An 8,744-nucleotide genomic window follows, 5' to 3' on the forward strand; every position below is an offset into this window, starting at 1 on the left:
TAAATGCTCCACATAGTGGTAAAAATATAGCATCTTTAATAAATGATGAAATTATAGATTTAGGCATTCGTGATAAAATATTGACAATAACATTAGATAATGCTGCTAATAATGATACAACAATACATAGACTAAAACGATATTGGCAAGTAAAAGAAGATCATGCTAAAATATTTCATGTGCGTTGTTGTGCACATATTTTAAATTTAATTGTAAAGGATGGATTAAAAAATGTTGATGATACATTGGAAAAAATTAGAGGCATTGCATATAGTATTAATAGTTCTCAAGCAAAACATGAATTATTTTTTGATTGTTGCAAAATGTTAAATATGAAAAGAAAAAATATAAATTTGGATATGGCCATTAGATGGAATTCCACATATAAACTTTTACAAAATATTACAAAATATAGAAAAGTAGTCGAATTATATGAAATACAATTACTTAACAATGATTGTGAAGCAGATATTTATGCATTAAGTGATTATGATAGGCATGTTGCAGATCTTTTAAGAGATCTTTTTGAAATTTTTGATACTTCAACAAACATTTTTTGTGGTGTATATTATCCAACTTCAAATCGAGTTATTATGCAAATAACTAATATTTTTATTGTACTTCAAAAATATTTAAGTTTTGAAATATTTAATGATACAATATTTGCAATGATAGAAAAATTTAGAAAATATTGGGGGGAAATACCTTTAATTTTTTATATTGCTTTAATTGTGGACCCTAGATTGAAATTTGAAGCTTTGGATGAATGGTTAACAATTATTTATTTTAATGACCAAATAAAAATTGAAGAAATTAAAAATGAAATAAATTCATTATTACATAATTTATATAACTATTATAAAGAAAAATATGGTAATGATATTAATACTAATAAATTACCACCTACATCTACAAACTCCTCATCTTTTTATAAAGGAGCTCTAGAAATGTTGAAAAGTCGAAAAAAGACAACAAATAGTTCTCCAAATAATACATCTGATTTAGATAAATATCTTAATACTGATATAATTCCATTTGAAGATCAAGAAGATTTTGATATTTTAATATGGTGGAAATCACATCAACACAAATATCATGTGCTTTCTATAATTGCTCGTGATGTACTAACAGTTCCTGTGAGTACAGTTGCATCAGAAGCTGCTTTTAGTGCAGGTGGAAGAGTTATTAGTAAAAAACGATGCAACTTAGCGCCAGACGTTATTGAAGCAGGGATATGTGTAAAAGATTGGGAAATAGCAGATAAAAGGATGTACGATTCCATTCGAGAAACAGAGATGCTTGCCGATATGGAATCTTTAAAACTATCAAGATCTTCATGGATGCATGATAGTTCGCCATCACCGCCAGAAAATAATGACTAAATGTATATTATATTTTTATTTTTATTTTTTGTGGTTGAAAAATACAGATGATTGACAAATAAATAGGTGCCAACCTAGTTGGGATGTATTTATTTTGTAGTGATGTAAACTTTTCCCACATTTTTAAATGTAATTATACATTCAATGAATAAAATTTTGAAATGAATATTTTTTTTAATACTTTTTATTTTTGTATTTTTTTTTTAAAGGGGCGGGCCTACGGGCGGGCCTACGGGCTGGGCGGGGCCTAAATTTAGGCCCGCGGCCCGGCCCGCCCATAAACGGGCTCGGGCCGGGCTCGGGCCCGCGGGCCGCGGGCTTTTTGGAGACCCTTAATAATGGAGCATAACAATCCATGTTATCAAATCTTTCAAAATAATTAAATAAAATATCTAAAATATCCTTTAAAGTTCGTTTTATTTCATTTCATCGTACCACATTTTTTAATTAATTTTAACTAAAGTTTTTAATACAAAAATTTAATTAATTTTTATTAAATAGTGTATTGTATTATCTAATTAATCAAACTGAAATCCATTTGGCAAAGAAGGAAAAAAGTACATTCCAGACTGCTACTTAATAAGTTTTCTTGATTTTAGCAAAGAAATGCCCGAATCTCTTTCAGGAGCTTGTGATCCAGGAAGATCAAACCCCAAATCTATGGCTTTCAAATTCAACCATGTGGATGTAACCCAAATGGAACTACAGCATCCCTGAAAATGCCTACCTTAGTAATGGCAGACCCCAAATGGCAATGGACCCCCACAAGCTTCAGCTCATTAGGATGTGCTTTCACAGCACCAAGAAACCATTGCAACTTTTCATTTCTAATTCCAAATTTGGAGTTCTTTTTCCCAGTGGCAACATAAAAATGGACCTAAGGACCCACATCTTGCTAATTTCTACACCCTTTTATATATACTTCAAACCATTGAAAGTTTCTACATATGTTCCATTCAACAAAGATTTGAGCAATACAAGAGTCTCATCCATGTCCCAGATATATACATTCATTATCTGATCCAAGGTCTTCTACTCTTCTTAGCAAAAGCTCTCACAGAAGCTTTCATCTTTTGATTGGAATTTGTTGAATTGCCATTGATTAACTCATCCCTTTTAGTGTCCAATGCAAGCAACAGAATCTTAGGTTAAAGCCAGGGCAACAAAGAAAAGAAGATGGATAGTCTTTCTGATTATCATTTTCTGCAGGTAGAGGGCACTCACATATAACTTCCCATTTATCATCATCGCGAATGGAACAACTCCTTGGATGAGAAATATAGCTACTATTCTACACAAATTTCCAACCACAATTGAACTTATTGGGTCACAAGCTGGATTTCCTAGTCATATGTACAACGATTGGCGATGCTCCTACAATAATAAGACCAGTAGCTGCAGTGCCATCCTCTGTCATGACTGCAACAGATGTGGGATCAGGACCACACTAAGCATAATCTCTCACTTTCATTCCCTCTGCAGCTGCTCTTGGCAACATGATTTCCCATTTTCTTCCATTGGGCTCTAGGATAATCCAATCACACATCTCTTAAGAGTGTAAATCACATGGACAAGCTAGGTACTGTTTTTTGACAACCTGATTGTCATCAAGGGAGTACCTCATGCCTTTTCGGCTTGAATGTACACATTATTTGCAAGACACCTTTTCCACTTACTTTCCAATGAAAATTGCATGCCTAACTACTGAGGACCAAGGAAGCTAGAGCTCACATTAGAATCATTGAATATAGGAAAAGGTTTCAAACTCAAAGACAAGGCACTCTGCAAATTGTTATCAACCCAACCAAATTCTTGCTTTGTACTGTCCATGAAGTGTGAAGGTTGTATTAGGATGGAGCTCTTAAAAACATGACATGATGTAATAGATTCGAAATTCCTTATTTATTTAATGATATTCCAATTTCACTTTTATCTATCCTTATTCCATGTATTACACTTTATGAGTATTCTTGTTTCTTTTGCAGTATATGTAACTTGAGTGCATTTATGAGTTATAGGGAAGATCCAAGTCATGGGTTCCTTGCAAATAGATGACTTGTTCAAAATCGGTTTGTGGGTTTAGATAACTTATTAGAGACTATAGTGCGCCACCACCTTCTAATTGAGGGATAACTGGTCTTTAATATCGAGATGAGTTTTCCATGGTGAGTACACTAGTGTGTATGGTTACACATTGGACAGGACTTATGGTGAGTCATGACTTAAGGTTATTAAGTATTTGTGACCTTATCAAACTACTTCATTGTGTTGTCTCTCAACCTTGAGAGAATATTGAGTTTGTGCCAAAGTTAGCAATGACTTTGACCTATGGGTGAGATCGTAAGTTGATAATATATTCTTTATGGATTGGATCACTATTGATGGAAGTTGGTGGCAATAGGTATTCTGAATAGAAGCACCATGATATCTCATAGGATTGAGACAATGTGTCCCCTTAGGTGGTTCTAAGGAGGTGTGTTCATGGAAACTATGGTTATTTTAGTTTCTTAAGTAGAACTTGACATAAACTCTTTGAGAGTTAAGACATGTTAGTCGAACACATAATGAAAGGATCTGTAACTCAATGATAATAGAGGTAGTCTTAAAAGACTGACAATTTTTACCTTGTTAGATTACGAACATTAGTTCATAGGGAGACTGAACACAATTGATAACAAGTCACAAACCCGAGTACACAATGTCTCGTTGTTATTTACATAAGATATTGGAGTTATGGTCCCCGGTTTGAGCTCATATATCTTGTTGGCATAGGTTATGAGGGTGTGATTGGTTTTAGGTTCACTTTTATACATAAGGGTCTTTTGGTAATTACATAAGATTGTACAAGGATAAGTGAACAAGGTCTTTGGATTAAGCTAATTAATTAATTAATTAATACTATTAGGTTAATTAATCAATTAGGATACAATTTGAGATAGATTAATTAACCAAAGCCCATGTGAGCTTAACTCACTTAAGCCTAGTTAGGAACCCTATAAATACCCATAGGGGTTAGGGTTTCTATCACTTGTATCTTCCACCATCATCCAGAGAGAAAAATGAGACATAGTCTATTGGTTGATACTTCTATATTCTAAAAAGTCAAGCCACTCCACTTCTCTTGTATTCTAGTACCGCTATTGGAAACTTCAACAACAACAGACTATAGAAGAGCACCCTAGCTCCCATTATTAATAGAATGAAATGTGTTCATGTAACTTGCATGTTCCCATGCATTACCAAAGCTCCAATGCCATGTCAATGCACTTGCAAAAATAAGAATCCCAATTATCATCCATATCGAACATAATCTTCTCTTCTATTGGATCTAGGGTGGACAAACTTGGAGAAGGGTCCATTTGTATTGCCTTTTTCTTATGAGTACCCAAGCTAACCTGGTCACTCTTGTTTCCTATTGAATTCCCGACCTTACATTTCTTTGTAAAGCCTTTCCTAATGGGAGTTTTATGATAGAACCCTACTATTAAAATCTTGAATGGGAATTTGGCCAAAGAAGTTCCTCCCCTAAAATCCTTGCTCTGCTATGAAAATAACATCTGACGTGTGATCTTGCTCCTGAGGTGCAATGTCTAGAAAGGCATTACTGTAACTAGATGGTAGCATTGGAGGCTTCTCGTGCACTAGCAACAGGAGTATCATACAAAAATGCATCAAGCTGTTGCAGACCCAGACCCAGACCCATTGAGTCGTTCTATGACGACCCGTTGCTGATTGGAACTTGCTAACTTGTTTTCTCAAACATCCACGATTGCTCTAGTGTTCTTTGTCTCGTGGAAATGAATACTCAAATGGTGCCCAAATTACAAACGAGAATATAGAAGAAAAAAAAAACAAGAGGTCTCCAAAGCTCCATTTCACACTTTCTCAATGGGCATAAAGGAAACCGGTGGAGAACCTAAAGAATAGATGAACCCAGATTTATGCATATTTTGATACAAAACCACATAAACAATAGATGAAATAGTATATCCATACATAAATTAGAAAACAATATTCAATAAAATGAAAATGAAACACATTATTATAAATGAAGATGAATAGGGAACTCAAAATATCCATCCCTGGAAGGGTCCCCTCTGCTTCTCTTCTCTTGATGCTATTCTCATAGTTCAAAGTCACGAAATCGGTGATTGACTCGGGAGGTCCTAAGGCACATCGTTCTCGGTATCTCGGATCGGTATCGGGTGATATGCAAAAAATTCTAATTTAAGAGCTCAAAATAATTTTTAAAAATTATGAAAATTATTAAAAAATCAAATACAAATAAGTAGAGTAAAAAATTAATAAAATAAACTTCTATTATATTAAAATTATTCAAATTATAATAAAAACATACTTTTGGGATGATTTATAATAATATTAAAAATCTCTAAAAATATTTTAATTTAATCACTTGATAATAAATGTTTCTATTGAAGATGCAAATAATAAAAAGTAAATTTTTTTTTTATAAAAAATTGTTTAAATTAAATATTTTGAATTTTTAAAAATATTTTCAATTATTAAAAAAAATAAAACCATGATTCATCTTTAAAAAAATAAATATATTTTTTCTTATAAAATATATTCATTAATTTTAATTTTTATATAAATATTCATTTCCTATTTATTTGATATAAGTCTAATATTCATTATTCATTTTTTATCATTATAATTTTCATCAAATTATTTAAAACCCAAATCCCCACCAAATACTCATTATCTACTTAAAAAACAAATACATATTTAAAACCCAATTTCTCATCTCTGTTAGATACCCATAACCCCCATCCACCCGTCAAACACTTATCTCTCTCAAGATACCCATTTCTCCTCTAAACCCACAACTCCCTATTTCTCTGCAAAATACCACAACTTCTTGTTTCTCTGCATAATACCCATTTTTGAAGAGTTTTTAGACCAAATACAAAATATCTTTATGAAGATACAAAAATATGAAGATGTTCTAACTCTTTATATTTTTCATTTTCGTGGGTTTTGATCCTCTCATCTTCTTCACAATTTCTACTCCAATATTACTTTTTTTTCCATTACCAATTACCCAAATAGCTTAGTCTCAACATGATTTTGGAGTTGTCTCAAAGTTTTCATAAGAGTTACTTTGAGATTGTTCATTTATCTTCAATTCAACCGAATTTATTCACAAGCTGACAAAATATCCAACTCTGGTATTGGCCTAGTATTGACCATGGTCGAGGCGGATACAACTTGGCCGAGTTGTACTGGCCTCAATCGAGATTTTGAACCCTACCAACAAGCCCCCTCCAAGAAAACTTGAGCCAAAAGAGTGAAAAAGGCCCCTTCACTAAAGGCGAAAAAGCCTTTAAAAGAAACAAAGGAAGGCTAGAATGAGTGTACACGTGTCCTCATCCCAACCCAGCTACTCAAAGGCTCTAAAATTCCAAAAACAAACCTTAAAAAAAACTAATCCTAATGAGCATCCGGTAATCCTGCTAGGACCTGAAATAGCCCTTTAAGTGGCCTCCAAAATATAACTCAAAAATCAATAATGAGAAACATGGACCACTAAGGGATGATGAAAAACCGAGCAAAAATGGATTTAAACACATGCTAAAAAAAGAGTGGGGTGAGAGAAAAAATAATAATAATAAAATATGTGTGTTAGGGCCAAAATAGAGGGTCTATAGTGTTTTTGCTAAATAATAAAAACCTATTTGAGCATATGATTTACAAACAAATTTGTTTTTAAAAAAATTGTATCACTCTTTGATTATTGTGCTCTATAAACAAAACAAAACAAAAACCATTTTTTTTTACTAGAGATTCAAATTAAGGAAGACTTTTTATTAAATTTATTAATAAGTTTAATAATTTTTTAAAAGAAAATTTGAAACTCAAAAAATATATATAAGGATTATAAAAAATAATGGAAATAATTAATATTTTGAATTCTTTAATAAACATTTTAATTTTTAATAATAATTTGAAATTCATAAAACTAATTTATTAATTATAAATTAAATAAAAAATTTAAGAATACCATGTTTGAGTATTAAATGTATGTATGTAATGAAAAATTTGACTCATTTATACTTAAAAAATTAAAATTTATTTAATTTTAAATTCATTTAAAATAAATTAGTATTAGCAATTATTAATTTTGAATTATTATTATTATTATTTATTAACAAAATAAATCAATTATGTTTTCATATTTTTATAATATTTATAAAAATATAATTTGTGATTTTATTATAATATTACTATTAATATTTTATTTAAAATATTTATTTTTAATTTTTTAATAAAAAATATTTTTTATTTTTAATAAGGCACAAATTAAATTTAGTTTATATCATATAACTTGAATTTACAATTTGTTTCTTATAAAATCAAAATAAAAAATTATTTTTAAAAACAACTTATCAATAAAAGGTTTAGATTTTAAAATTTTTGAAAAATATCTTTAAAAATAAATTGTATTATAGAATCAAAGTACCTCCTACTAAGTATAAGATGAAATATCATTTATAAGTAAAATTTCATTTCCTTTGAAATTATTTTTATATCATTATCATCAACACTTGAGTTATCTAAATATAGAAATGAATGTGAAAAGGAATAACATATCTATTCTCACTCTTCATTCCCACATATCAAACATAACCTCAAGATATGACCATTTAGTTTTGTTTACATCATTTTCTTTAAAAGAGAAAATAAAAATAAATAAATAAAAAAATTAAAAAAATGGATCCTAGTTTGTAGGTACTTGAAATAAAGATGGATTTTAGTCTCAAATTAATATAAAATATATATTTTAACAATTAGATTTTAAACATCTTTTAAGTGTGTGATAATAAAGCGTTTAATGGAACTAGCACGCATGAATGGTAGTTATTTCATATAAAATAATGCAAAACATGCCTTTATTATTATTATTATTATTATTTTTAATTTCTTGTGTCTTTTTTTTTCACCAACAAATATTTAAGAAAAGAAATTCTTTTTCTTTTGACCTTTTCTACCCACACAACATTTCCTTGGATAAATATTAATAAAATATTGTTTTATATTAATATTAAGATAATAGAAAACAATATTTACAAATTATAGATGTAAATTGTTCTATTGTGCATTGCAATATTATATTTTTATTTTCTTGGGGTGAAATAGGAAGTTTCTTTTTTTGACAATAATTTTTATTTTTCTCTAAACAATTATGTCCATATAAAATAATTTTGTGAAAAATCACAATAAGGAATAAATGATTTAAAAATGTATACAATTCTAACCAATTTCAATTATATTTATTTATTTTTTTCATATTTTTCACAATGAAACCAAACATGATAAAGCCATTTTTCTTGATATTTTTTT

The sequence above is a fragment of the Vitis vinifera genome, chromosome 12 (genome assembly GCF_030704535.1).
Source record: "Vitis vinifera cultivar Pinot Noir 40024 chromosome 12, ASM3070453v1".
Classification (NCBI taxonomy): Eukaryota; Viridiplantae; Streptophyta; class Magnoliopsida; order Vitales; family Vitaceae; genus Vitis; species Vitis vinifera.